Source organism: Myotis brandtii, unplaced genomic scaffold (genome assembly GCF_000412655.1).
Source record: "Myotis brandtii unplaced genomic scaffold, ASM41265v1 scaffold911, whole genome shotgun sequence".
NCBI lineage: Eukaryota > Metazoa > Chordata > Mammalia > Chiroptera > Vespertilionidae > Myotis > Myotis brandtii.
Genome location: NW_005371751.1, coordinates 638,202 through 652,208, shown reverse-complemented (window position 1 = coordinate 652,208; position 14,007 = coordinate 638,202). Strand labels below are relative to the sequence as shown.

The 14,007-nt window shown below is 55.5% G+C and overlaps 1 long non-coding RNA gene across 5 annotated transcripts in view; it reads right to left on the bottom strand.

Annotated features, from left to right (window-relative positions):
* The window catches only part of LOC102258014, a 333,402-nt gene that overhangs the window by 206,680 nt on the left and 112,715 nt on the right, over positions 1 to 14,007 (bottom strand). For all 5 annotated transcript variants that reach the window (XR_001360479.1, XR_314670.2, XR_001360478.1 and 2 more), the window contains exon 3: positions 2,746 to 2,866. This is a non-coding gene — a long non-coding RNA (uncharacterized LOC102258014). The remainder of the gene's footprint in view (positions 1 to 2,745; positions 2,867 to 14,007) is intronic.

Genomic DNA, 14,007 nt, shown 5'->3' with positions numbered 1-14,007 from the left:
GGGGCTAAGGTGGAGTCCAGGTTCCTGGCACCTCTGTTCTATGGCAGGAAGAGTCAGATGGCCCAGGCTCGCGCATTGGAAAGGCACGGGTGCCCTCCCATTGGCAGGAAGCTGATTTCTAGACAGGGATGCAGGCGGGAGAGCGGGGCCCTTAGGACAAGGAGGAGCACAGGCATGAGCACAGGTGCTCGGTCCTGGATCAGAGCCCCCATCGCAGACCAGCTCCGCCCCGGACGCGCTCAGGACTACGCCGCCTGAATCCAGCACCTACCCCTGTTCTGCCTGCTCCCAGCAGCTGAATTCTGGGGAAACTCCGCTCCCGTCACCCCCAGTCAGACCTGCCAAGCCTCTTCTCCATCCACAGAAGGCAGGCCACCCTGATCACGCTTGCAGCCCCGAGAGACAATTCTTCCAGCTTCTATCAGTGGTTCTTAACCTTCCCAATGCCGCGACCCTTTAATACAGTTCCTCATGTTGTGGGGACCCCCAACCACAAAATTATTTTCATTGCTACTTCGTAACTGTAATTTTGCTACTGTTATGAATCGCAATGTAAAATATCTGATATGCAGGATGTATTTTCACTGTGCGCGACCCCCAGGTTGAGAACCCCTGGATCCTCTGCCCCAGGGACCGGAGTCCCATCCGCCCTTGCCCCGCAGCGGGAGCCGCTTGTCCAGCCCTCGGGGTGCTGCAGGGAGTGTGACCCCGGAAAAGGCTGCCGCAGGTCTGCGTCCACACTTGTCCCAAAGCCCGTTGCCTGGATCGGGAGCCGGAGCGTGGGCTCCGCAAACAAACTCGACGCCAGTGATGGCGAACCTATGACACGCGTGTCAGAGGTGACATGCGAACTCATTCTTTTGGTTGATTTTTCTTTGTTAAATGGCATTTAAATATATAAAATAAATATCACAAATGTAAGTCTTTGTTTTACTATGGTTGCAAATATCAAAAAATTTCTATATGTGACACGACACCAGAGTTAAGTTAGGGTTTTTCGAAATGCTGACACGCCGAGCTCAAAAGGTTCGCCATCACTGCTCTAGGACCTGCCGAGGGCTCGAGGGCCAAACCAGGCGCGCAGCCCGCGCACAGGAAGTCCTGCCGCCGCCCGCACTGCAGGTGGGTTCTGACGGCAGAAGTGGGACATCAGATAATGCAGTGAGTGCCCGGAGGTGCGGACGTCCGTGGGACAGACAGGCTGCCTCATCGCAGATGCGCTCAGCTCCCAGGTCTTACTCACATGCATCTTTGAGGGTCTGGGAAACCTCCCCAAGGGAGCAGGGCCCCGCCCCAGGCCTCCCTCCCACACACCTGGTGAGCTTGGAGTGTCCTGTATGTGCACCAGCGCCCCCCCCCCCCCGCCCCCCCCCACTATGACTGAAGGGCGAGGCCTCTGCTCTCCATCCCCCTGTGCCCTGAGGCTGCTGGAGACAAGGCACCCTGCCAAATTCCAGGCACGAGGAAAAGATGGCACTCGCGCCGCATTAGCGCATTCTCTCCTTCCCCGGCCATCTGCACACCAGCCAGTCCACCTTTCTCATCCACCTGTCCGCCCCTGCGTAGTGTTCAAATCTGCGATGGGAACCATTCTCCTTTTCCGCCGTCTTATTCATTCCCTTCAACCTCTCCTTTAAAAAGCAATTGCAACGGACCTCCTCCAGTGATCCCGAAAACATTCTTCTCTGGGTTCTCCCTGTAGCTCTCTCTCCCCCTCGCCACTGCCTCCTTTCCAAGGCCTCATCCATCTGCTCTTACAGGACGCACAATGGGGGGCCCAACCCCGGGGTGTCAGGGCCTCTGAGACAGTCCACGCGGGAACAAGCTCACCAGCCGCTGAGTGTACGGGCAGGGGAAGAATGGAGACGGGCCCGAAATCGCGGCTGCGTCCAGGGGAGGGAGCAACCAGGTCTGCTCAGGCCTGCAAGGCGATTCCCAGCTTTCCCGAAGCGGATCTGGTGGCCGGTGGGAGGCACAGAGAAGAGCAGACCAAGGACTTTAAACCAGCCTGCTGCATGGAAGGACCTCTACATGGTATAATTAATGAATTAAAAAAAAAAAAACACTCTGGTTTTGGAGCCTTTCCTCCTAATCTCCACTGTCTCATTCAATACCCACAACCCCCTCCGGAGGCCGGTGCTAAGAGGATCCCCCATTTTACAGATGAGGAAACCGAGGCTTGGCGAGGCTGGGTGATTTGCCCAAGGGGAGGCCAGGAGCAAAACCAGGAAGGACTGGCTCTGCCTGAAGCCTCCGTGTTCATTTCCAGCCTTCACCGCAGGCAGCCTCAGACCCGGCGTGGCTGGAGCAGGCGCTTCAAGGAGGTGGGGAGGGAGGAATCCGTCATCCGGGTGCCCCCAAAGGCGTTTCGACCTGGTTCCTAACCCAGCGCCCCTTCCCATCCTCTCCCAGGTATGGCCCCCACATGTCTCAGCCGGACGCCAGAGCATCCTCCTCCACCAGGAGGAAAGGAGTGGGGCGCCACTTTGGAAATGGGGGCTCCTTCCGTGACTAGGGGCTGAAGGAGAGAGAGCTCCCGAGGCACACGGCACAGGCGATCACAGAGCCATGCCCCACGTGTCAGGATGAGGTGACCGAAGCCGACGGCCCGAGCCCTGCAGAGCTGCCCAGGGAGCCAGGCCGAGAAGTCAAGAGCCACAACCCAAGCTGAGTTGCTAGACATCACCAATTCCAAAAGCCACTTCCAGCCCGTCCCATAGGGCTCAAGAGGAGACATTCCCTTACCTCCCTCCTCCAAGCTCAAGGCGTTACCGCTGGAGTCCAGGGAAGGCCAGCGCTCGGGTCCCTCCGGAGTGTTGAATGGACACGTGTGTTTTTAGGCGAAAGGCACCTAAATCCCAGGATCCTGCAAATAGATCCGAAAAGGACAGAGAATGATTAGCACCAATGTCCACAAGAGACATCTCATTCACTTAAACAATCAGAAGTACTCGCCCTGGCCGGGTTGGCTCAGTGGATAGAGTGTCGGCCTGTGGACTGAAGGGTCCCGGGTTCGATTCTGGTCAAGGGTACGTACCTCGGTTGCACTCAGGAGGCAACCAATCGATGTATCTCTCTCACATCGATGTTTCTCTATCTCTCTGACTCTCCCCTTCCCTTCTATTCCAAAAATCAATGGAAAAATATCCCCTGGTGAGGATTAACCCCTCCCCCCGCAAAAAAAAATAAGAAAAAATAAGGAGTGCCTATATACTATGAGCTAAATGAGAAGCAGTGGGAGAGCTGACATTTATTGAGCAACTGTGATGTGTCAAGTACCCTGATGTACGGTGAAATACACGAAGCCATTCAGTCCCATGAGATGAGTTTTTCATAGCTCCGTATTTCAGACATCACATGCGAGGCGAGGCCAGCACTGACGGCCGGGTCTCCTGACTCCCAAGCCTCCCCCATCCACCCTGTGCAAGGGCCCTTCCCCGCTAAAGCTTGAGTTCATCCGATTCCAGGAATTCTGGCCCGAATTGTGCCAGAGGCCGGGGGGGGGGGGGGGGGGGGGAATAGAAACACGGAATCACTTCATTCTGAGGACGGCCTGTCCCAGATGCCCAAGCCATTCCCCAGGAGGCGGGGCTTATGGAAACCGGGGAAGCTGTCTCAGATTAACTTGGTTGTAACTTTTATCTGGGCCCCACACTGCGATCTGCTAGCATGCAATCCGTGCACATCATGAATTACTCAGGGAACAAACAACTGTGTAGCGTCCCCAGGGCCTCTTATCCTAGCTGATCATCGAGGCAGCTGCAGGAGGTGGCCAAAAGGGGCGAGACGGCCACCCCTAATCTTATCAGCACTGCGAGGACCCCCTAAGACTCCCCGGAGCAGGAGCAGGCGCTCTGCGGGTGAGCTCTGACACTGACTTCTCTTCTTCAAGGGACGGTGTGGCACCCCCAGGAAACCACATGGTTACATCACCATGGAGCGATCCTTCCAGACCTCCCCCCCACCCCCAGCATCCCCAACTCCACAGCATCTTGGAAGCCAAATCACCGAGCAGATGGGACTCCCGTGAGCACAGACTCGGAATAAAGAAGACTGACAAGTACTGAAGGGGAATTTGCCCTCCATTCTGGAAACAGCCAGAGAAGTGCCCTTGCCCCAAGGGCAGAGGCCAGGTGGCCCGAATTCCCCACCATCAATCCCCTCTCTCCTCCAGGAAAACTGTGCCACCATTTGCTTCTGTGAGGCCCTCTGGTTGTCACCTCCTCCCGTGGATGTGTCTGTGTGATGGGGACCGACAACAGCCCCTCCCGTCAAGGGCTGGTTGGATCCATCGCTGCTCAGAATGTCGGTTCCGAGTAGGAGACGGGGAGCCCCCTCTCTCGGAGAAGTCCCCTCGGCTGACAGCGCGCTCAGAAAGACGCCTCCTCGCACACCCACGCTCCCCCGCGGGCAGCCTCCCTCGCTCCCAGGCCTTATGCCCCGAAAGAAGAGGCCGTTTTCCTTATGGTCAAATGCATTGGCTTCATTACCCCAAAGGGCAGCCGCCGGCTTCCCGCTGACTGTGGGCTCGTGGTCAGGCTGCCCGGGTTGGCATCCCAGTTCTACTGCCAACGTCCTGTTAGGAGCCTGAGCAAGCGACTCTCTGAGCCTCAGTTCCTCATCTTAAAGGTCTGTTCTCAAAGCAAGAACCTTTGCACAGCTGAGCACGGGGCCTGGCACGTGACAAACGCTTAGGAACGCCAGTGATCGGCATTCCACTGAGGCAAGTGCTGGGGCCTTAACTCTTCGTCTCCTCCCCATAAGGAGGGACAAGGTCTCCCCTCTTCCTGTCTCCCCACGATGACTGGGTCAGCATCGTGGCTCAGGACACAGTGCTCGGGGAGCAGGAGAAGCCAATGAGAATGGAGCTAAAGTCTGGGGTTTGTGTGCACCGGCCTCGGCTCCAGGCCTGACGGCCCTCCTCTGTTTACTCATCTGCAAGATGGAGCAGAAGGTAACCCTTGCCAGCTCCCAGGCGTGCCACACGAGACTGTGCAGGCGGGCTACGCTCCAGAAACTGGGAGGGGCGAGAGACACGCAGCAAATCCTGACAGCAGTGCCACGGACAAGCCCCCCCGGACGGGACACTTTGCTGAGGAATATCCTCCCGGGACCTCACTGAGCACCCACGGTGACCCCAGGAGGTCAGCTCAGAGTCCAACCCTCGTGCCCATTTCACAGACGTAGAAAGTAAAGCTCAGGGAGGCCGAGGAGGCTGCCTGACACCCCCCCATGTGTGGCTGAATCACTGGTTTGCAAGCTCAGCCCCACCTCCTCGTAAGGGGGGCAGCAACAACCCAGAAAGTCAGCTCTTGCCAGAAAAGAAAAAAAAACAAAAAACCTCCTTCCAAGGCGGCCAAGTTGATTAATGTTTTTAATTAATGTTTTAAACCACGGAGCAATGTTCCATGGTAATTAGGGAACTAAAATTTCTAAGTTTCTCCCGGGAGTGGGCCCAGCCAGAGGCTCGCTGCCAGAGCTTGGGGAGGCCGTCCTGACCGGCCAGGGTGGTCAGAGTGGGAAGGTCGCCGCCCCACGTCAATGCCCCGAGCCTGGCAGGCTGTCGGGTAGCTTCCCACCCGTAGAGACAAGCCAGGGAAGAAGGAGACTGGCCCAGCGCAGGGGCAGGACTAACCGGGCCCCTCTTCCTCGGGATCCAGCCAGCCCAGTGGAAGAGGGAGCAGAGGGGGCGACACGCAGCCTGTCCAGCCCTGAGCCTGAAGGCCCGGAGGCTGCTGCTCCCAGGCTCCCCGGCCTGCCACACCGTCCCGGGACAGGGAGACCCCTGCTCTGCGGCTGACAGACAAACCCTGCCCTTGCCCCTGAACCAGGGGACCACGGGCTTTCTCGGGATGCTGACAGGTAGACCTAGCTAGACCCCCAAGATCCTAGGACGTGAGAGGAGGGTGGGGGCCCAGACACAGGCCCCTTGGCCATTGTGTTCAGGGATCTTCCTCGCTCTGCCAGTGTCTTCCTTGTTCTATTCCTCCCCACGACCCAAAAGGCAGGGTGGTAATCGCTTCTTTTCCCCAAGGAGAAGGTGAGGCGCCGATGCGACACACAGGACTGAGCCGTTAACCACCAGCACTGCTGTGAGCGAGGCTGCCTCATCCTCGGGGCGGTGGCCTTGAATGGCACCCAAATGCCACCTCGGCAGTGGGGCCAGTGGCCACTGTGAACAGCCAAGACCAGCCGCCCCACAGGCTGGGGCCCTGGCTGCTCGGCAGGACACGCTGAGGCAGCCGTCAGATGAATTACGTAGCCGTAACTCAGGCTACGAAAGTGCCCATCCTCTCCCCAGGATTCTTGACCTGGAGATCATTCAAACATCCTCTGCTTGCTGCAAACAGACCACGGAGGTGGACGAAGGCACCTCAGGAGCAGGGGGCAGGCTGGGCCCCCTCTTTGCCTAAGGAAGACCCTGGCAGCAGCCCCAGCCTTGGGGTGCTTGATCCCCCAGAGAAGCCCTGGGAAAGGACAATCACGGGGCGTCAGCAGAGCCTGTCTCACGTGCCTTCTGACTCTGAGATCCAACAGGCCTAAGTGCATGGGAAACAGGTGCCGACTCGGGACACAGGCTGCCAGGGTCAGAGCTCAACCCGTCAGCAGCTGTGCACCCTGGGCAGGCTACTTGACCTCTCTGATCCTCATCTGTAAATCAGGGCCACTCAGAGCAGCTGCCTCCCAGGGATGGGGAAAGGACGCACTGCTGTGCATGCAGGATGCTTAGCCCAATGCCTGGCTCACCGCAAGTGCTTGATTAATACCTGTTCTTCTTGGGGTCTCACTGCTGCCATTACTCCCACTGAGGGGCAGGCAGACTAGATGATCCTGGACTTGAATCCCAGCGCGGCCATTTCCTGGGAATGCGGCCAGAGACTGACTGCTTGACCTCCTTACGCCTCAGTTTGCTCGTGGACAAGACGTGGGAGTGACCACCAGCCACACTGGACCACCCAGGATTGCAGGACACGTAGTAAAACAAGTGGAACAGCATGCGCCTTCCAGAGGGAGAACCCAACCCAAACCGAGGGACGTTCCCCAGAGCAACTGGCCCGTACGCCTCAGAAATGTCAAGGTTAGGAGCAGCCCCGGAACCGCTCCGGGGTAAGGAGACGTGGCCACTGAGCGCAGAGGCTCTGGCACCAGGAAAACCCCAGAGGCCATTATTGGGACAACTGGTGACATGGTGTGTGGCCCGTGGGTTAGATAATACAGTTGAAGCAACACTCAGTTGCCTGAGTTGGAGAAGATTTAGGGATGAAAGGGCATGTCCACAACTTACTCTCAAATGGTTCAGAAAAAACGGTGTGTGCATGTGTGTGTGTGTGCTTCTATATGTGTGTTTTGTGTGTGTGTGCTTGTATACGTGTGTTTTGTGTGTGTGTGTGCTTGTATATGTGTGTTTTGTGTGTGTGTGCTTGTATATGTGTGTTTTGTGTGTGTGTGCTTGTATATGTGTGTTTTGTGTGTGTGCTTGTATATGTGTGTTTTGTGTGTGTGTGTGCTTGTATATGTGTGTTTTGTGTGTGTTTGTGCTTGTATATGTGTGTTTTGTGTGTGTGTGTGCTTGTATATGTGTGTTGTGTGTGTGTGCTTGTATATGTGTGGTGTGTGTGTGTGTGTGTGTGTGAAGGGGGTTGGGTGAAGAGCGGGTTAACAGTGGTGAGTCCGGGTGCACAGCAGCTCTGCGTACCATCCCTGCCATTGCTTCTGCCTGTTTGAATGACCCGGAGCTGAGGAGCAGGGTGGCAGTGACCGACCTAAAGGCCCGAGTCCCCACCATCCACGTCAGCCCCAAACACAAGCCTTTCTCACCAAAGCCATGTCACCTTGTGCAGAAATGCGACGATTTACTGGGTGGAAAACTACAAAGGATGACACTGAAACTTAGTTTGAACCACCACCCCTCCCACCATGAAGGAAGACCAATGGATGGCTCCCTCTGTCCTTGCACCCCAAAGCCAGGCTTGCAGAGCCCACCCCCTGGCCAGCCACCAGGCAGCACGCCAGGGAGGGACCTGGAGGAGGGCAGAGGGCAAGCTGAGCTTTCACGTGTGCCGGGCAGTGTCAGGAGAGCTGCCTGCATCTCCAGTCACGTGATCCTCCCAAGAACCCTTCAGGCAAATGCTATTGTTATTCCCATTTCCCGTTGCAGGAAACTGAGGCTGGAGAGAGGCTTTCGCCTGGTGTTTCATCTGGAAGGTGGGTGATCTGGGAATCGAGCCCAGAGATTTCCACAGACAAAGGAGAGGCAGGCACTTTGGGTCCACGAAGCAGCAGGAAGCTGTGGGGGGTGGAGACACCAGCTTCCTGCCTGGTGTCCCCCCACCAGCACTGCACACAGAAGCCGCTCAATACTTGCATACGGATGCGCTCACAGACGTACATCTTCTTTTCCAAGAAGTTCAACCACACACAGTCGACATTTGGGAGACCCACAAGCAGAGGACGTGGGTGTCTTTGGGGGAGAGAAAAGGAGGTCTGGGGACAGGGATGGGTAGGACTCTTTGTGAAAACTATCGCTCTGGGTTTTGCCTCACGAATGCCTGGCCTCTTCAGAAAGCTGTGGTTGTTTCTAATACAAAGGAGAACGGTGGGCCCTGTCCCTGTGGGAGCCGCTCCGAGTGAGTGTGAGGAGGTGAGCCATTCACCGTTTGCCATGCTGAGGCCTGCTGCCCACCTGCCCCTTCATGACACCCCTTTCCAAGGTGGGGGGACCAGAATGACGACAGACCCCTCACCCTAGAGGACGTTGGATGTGATCATCACGAGACCAGCCGTAGGTCCCAGACGCCGGAGCGGCTGTTACAGGCACTCGGGGAAGCCGCCCATGTGCAGGCGGAACTGTCTTACTGTGCTTCGTGCATGTTACATGTCTTCAAAGTCAAGACAATGTCTTCCTGAAGGCTCCGAAGACGGTTCACGTTTTTTAGCAATAAAGCATTTTTAATGAAGGCATGTACATTGTTTTTTAAGGCATAATGCCACTGAATACTTACTAGATTAGTAGAGTGTAAACATAACCTCTTTCCTCTTTTTTCCCCCCAAATATGTTTGTATTGATTTCAGAGAGGAAGGGAGAGGTAGAGAGAGAGAAACATCAATGATGAGGGAGAATCATTGATTAGCTGCCTCCTGCACACCCCACACTGGGGATCAAGCCTGCAACCGGGCATGTGCCCTGACCAGGAATTGAACCGTCCAACTGTGACCTCCTGATTCATAGGTCAATGCTCAACCCCTGAGCCATGCAGGCTGGACTAACATAACTTTTCTATGCATGGGCCAGGGGAGGGAGGAGAGAGACCAGAACATTCACGTGACCTGCTTTCTTGTGACACTTGCTTTGTGGCAATGGCCTGGAACTGAACGGGGAATGTCTTCAAGTGCGCCCCTAATCCTACCTGGCACAGTTCTCTGACACACCCCCAGAATGAAGGGCGCCAGTGTGTGCAGAAACGGGGTATGCTCTCATCCCTACCTCAACCCAGGAAGCAGGCAGGGACTCTTATCACCACAACCACCACCACCACCACCACCCCAGGCACAGCTCAAGAAACAAAGGCAGAGGGTGGTTAGAAAGTGCCCACACGCTTGGGGGAGGGCAGCCATCTAGCCCCGGAAACAAACGGGGCTCCTAAACCCTACACTGCCCCCAGGAGGCAGCGTGAGGACCCACCACTGTCCCATGAAGAAAGGACTTGGAGCCCTCGCCCGTTTGGCTCAGTGGATAGAGCACCGGCCTGCAGACTGAAGGATCCCAAGTTCGATTCCGGTCAAGGGCATGTACCTTGGTTGCGGGCACATCCCCAGTAGGGGGTGTGCAGGAGGCAGCTGATTGAGGTTCCTAACTCTCTATCCTTCTCCCTTCCTCTCTGTAAAAAATCAATAAAATACATTTTAAAAAGAAAGAAAGAAAGGACTTGGAGTCAGAGACTCCTGGGCTCCTGGCCAGGCTCCCCCTCGAAGCTGCTCGTGTGGGTGAGACGGCATCCAGCAGCTGCACCTGTGTGTGGACGGAAGGCGTGAACACGTAGGAAAATGCTTTGTGAACTGTGAAGTGCGTGGCAAAGCCTCCCATCAAAACAGAGGGTGTGGTGGCCGCTGCGGGAGGAAGGCGGCTCTCCCAGAAGCATGGAGGCCTTTCACCTCCACCTCAAACTTTCCTTTTTGTAGCTACACTTACATGCAACTTTCCCTCACAAGCATCCTCCCACCTCCCCTCCTGCCCCAGGGGTGTCACATTCGTGAAGCAACCTCACAACCTCCCTTCCTGCCGACACAGGTCCTGTCACCCAGAACATCAAAGCCATGGCTTTCGGTAACAGCCTCTCGGTTCTGTAAACAACTCGCCACATGCCAGCCTTCACGGGTCCTCACGGCACCTTTGCAGAGAGTCCAGCGCCTGCCCTTCGGTCCAAGTCCAGGTCGAGGGATGACCGTACAAACAAGTCCTTCCCCACTCAGGCCTCATACAAAGGAAGGGGGTGGGGCCGGCAATGGCTGGGTGTCTCAGATCTAGAATCTCTGATTGCATCTCCTCTCTGCTCAGGCTCTACTTCCTGAACTGCAATGACAGCTCATTTACATACAGGAGGGGGCGGGGGTGACCATGTGGTTGCTTAGACCCTGAGCTGTAGATGTGGGGTGACTCAGAGAGGAGAAAATGTGTATTTTTCAGGCAGCTCAACAGAGTGGTGCCTCCAATTTTCCAATCACTTAGAGATGATATAACGTCACTGGGCCAATGGGACCCCTGGGGAAGTTCCAGGCTACTGGGAGTTCAAACGTCAGTGCGCATAAGTTACGCAGGGAATTTCCTGCGGTGGACAGGTGCACCAACAGGCTGGCTGGAGGGGGAGTCCCTCCCCGAGAAAAACATCCCTTACCCATTCACTCTCCATCTCAGTGAGTCATCCTCTAGGGAGCCAAGGAAACACTGTGTCCAACTCTGGCCCAGGGCCAACCACCAGGAAGTCACACCCCCAGAGTGAAGGGCGCCTCTTCCAGGAAGCCAATGGTGAACACTCCCAAATGAGAAAAGCTCAAAAACAAAATCATTGCTAAAATAGGAAGTATTTGCTGGATGACTTAACTATGCTGCTTCCATAAAGCTTAGACACTCCATCCCCCCAAATCCAGGGTGCCTATCGTATGCCGGGTGCTAGGGATAAAATGGTGATCACGCAGGCATATCCATCCAGTCACCCTCCAGAGCAGCGGCTGACAGTGCTGGCAGATGATGACCTTCAAGACAATGACCTTGCTCAAGATCAAGCATCCTTCCAGGGGAGCCCACCTACAATGATGGACCAAACCTCGTCTCAATTCTGGGAAATTCTGAAGGGCCATCCCAGCTCCAGGGCTCCCATGAGGTTGGCTGGGGCCTTTGCAGGGACATTGTCAAAACTCGACTTCTCCTTCTGCCTAGTCCTGATCTCTGTCCCCTCAGTTTCACCGACGTGGATCCCAAAGGCATCCCTTAATAAACATCCTGCCTACTAATCTACATCTCAGCATCTGCTTCCCAGGGACCCCAGCCAGCATGTAGAAGGTGCTTCTGAGTGATGCTCAGGCCCTGTGCCACCAGGATGAAGGCCCGAGGACCAGGGTGGCAATCAGACCGTTTCTAGATGGAAATTGCTTCCTTGGAGCACCCTCCTGACCATGGGGCTGAAGCCCAGGTTCAAGGCCACTATGATCAACGGATGAGAACTGGGAAGCCATAAATATCTTTTTTGTGTTTTTATGTGTGAATCAGCCCAAGATCCCTAAGAGAGAGGCTCACTTTCCTCATTTTTGTTCCCCAGCACCTACTATAGGAAAGGAGCTGAACAGAACGGCTGCTGAATGATCAGCTGATGAATGGATGAATGGACAAAGAGATGAAGAAGTCGTGTCTAAAGCAGCCAGGCAATACGTGAAAGGTAATGATGACGGGGTACAGGTGAAACTATGCAATCACATACAGCGTTTATCTCAAGAAACACTGGCGCTGAAGATGACAGCTAAGCCGCTCATGAAGAACTTCCTAGAGAAGGTGGCCTGTGATGAGCAGTCGGAAAGAAGGGAGGGAACGGAGGAAGGCCGGTGAAACAAGAGAAATGAGATGCTAGCATTAGCAACTGCGTTCAGACTGCGCTCATCCGATAGGGAGTAAATGACACCCCATCACAGACAGCCCAGCTCCTGTTGTTTGTGCAAACAAGAGGAAGTGATGAGGACAGTGGGAGAGGGATAACGTTCACCTGGAACAAGGATGACACCTGATGTCACAGACACGATTTGTTAAGTAGAAAACACAGTTACTTTTGGCCGATTACTACCCATCCCTGAACTGGGAGCATTGAAAAGACTAAATGCTGAGGCCATCAGAGGTGACAAGTCAAAGAACCGACCTCGGGGGCCAGCTAGGATGCCCGGTGTCCGATTGGAGGCCCAAGTCACAGGGAGGCAGTAATGCTCACAGCTGAGCAGACAGACTCTGCAGCTGAGCACCCTGGGCTCGGTCGAAGGCTCCACCCCTTCCTTCCTGCATGACCTGGGCTAGGTAGAGCCACCTCCCCAAGCCTCGGCCTGTCAGAGTGCCTGGAGGTGCTGAGCACCCGCTAGGCCACGCACTCAACACACATAGCTGGTGCTCACAGCAGATGCTGGTGCTGTTTAATCATAGGCTCCAGGTCTAAGACCACCCAGGGCTCGTCTCCAGCTGCTCAAGCATCTCCTGTGAGGCCACTCCTGGGGGGAGCTGGGGTGGGGGTGGGGCAGCAGAGGACCATAGCTCCACAGTAACCCAAACAGCTCTCCTGGAACCGTTACTGTAGAAGGTCTGCTCATAGATTTCAGTTATGCCCAAGGGAGTTGAGGGCTTTAGGAAAGTATGATAACGTCAAACGTCCGTGCTCTCATTTTAATAAAGAAAAAAATGAGGCCTCCAGAAACCAAGGGGCTCATCTAAACTCACACAGCGGGTCTGCGGCACAAAGATGCAGCGAGGGATCCTGGCTCACACACAGGCCGCCAGTCCCGAGGCTGTAGGCGCTGGGTACCTCCTCTGAGGTCTAACACTCGAGGGCAGGAGACTCCCACCCTAGGGGCGGGCAGGTGGTGACCCCAGATGCTTGACACCCCAAATGGAAGCCCATAGGTCCTTGCCTTCAAAGCCTGGTTTGAAGACCAAAAGGGATGTCAAGAGGAGAAGCAACCCAGGCAGACGCCCTCCACTTCCCTCCCGAGGGACAGTCTCCCCTGAATGACCTCCCAGAGCTGGGCGGGGGCGGAATGAGGGGCCCTCGAGGCATGAAAAGGAATCGGCCCACAAACATTAGGACCAAGAGAGGCAAGGAACTAAGGAGGAGAAACCAGTCCCTCCCTTATCATGAAATCACAGCTCCCAGACACTCTGACGGGTCTTGTCCAAAGTTTCGCCTGAGTCTCCATCTGCCCACAGTGTACACCCACCCAAGCAGTCATCTCTCTCTCGCCGGGCAGGGAGGACAAAAGCAGAGTGAGACTCCTCACAAGTGAAGATGCTCTCGAGTGACCACAGGTCATCTGTCAACCCAAGAATCAGCACACACAAAGCAAGGGAACCCGAGCACGGAGCGCAGATCAATCCCACAGAAATCGCTCGTCACGGCCAGTCATCTCCAGCCTCCTCAGTGCGGGCACTGGCGGCCTTTCTGTGTGATCACTAATCCTGAAGGGCAGCTGTATTGTCCCCAAGTGACAGATGGGTAAAACGAGGCTCAGCGAGTCCCCAAGGCACAGCCAGATCTGACTGTGTGCTGGGTGCGGAGTCCTGTGTCCTGCAGAGGCCTTTGCCCAGGTCCCTCCTGCTTCCCCTCACACACCCTCTTCTATTTCTAAGGGCATTAAGTATGATTGAGGTTGATTTTATTCAACAAGGAAGACACAGATTGTCCAGCGTGGAGGGGTGCAAGCAACATCAATGCCACCATCAGAAAGTCCATACAGCCTGGCCAGTGTTGCTATGTGGTTGAG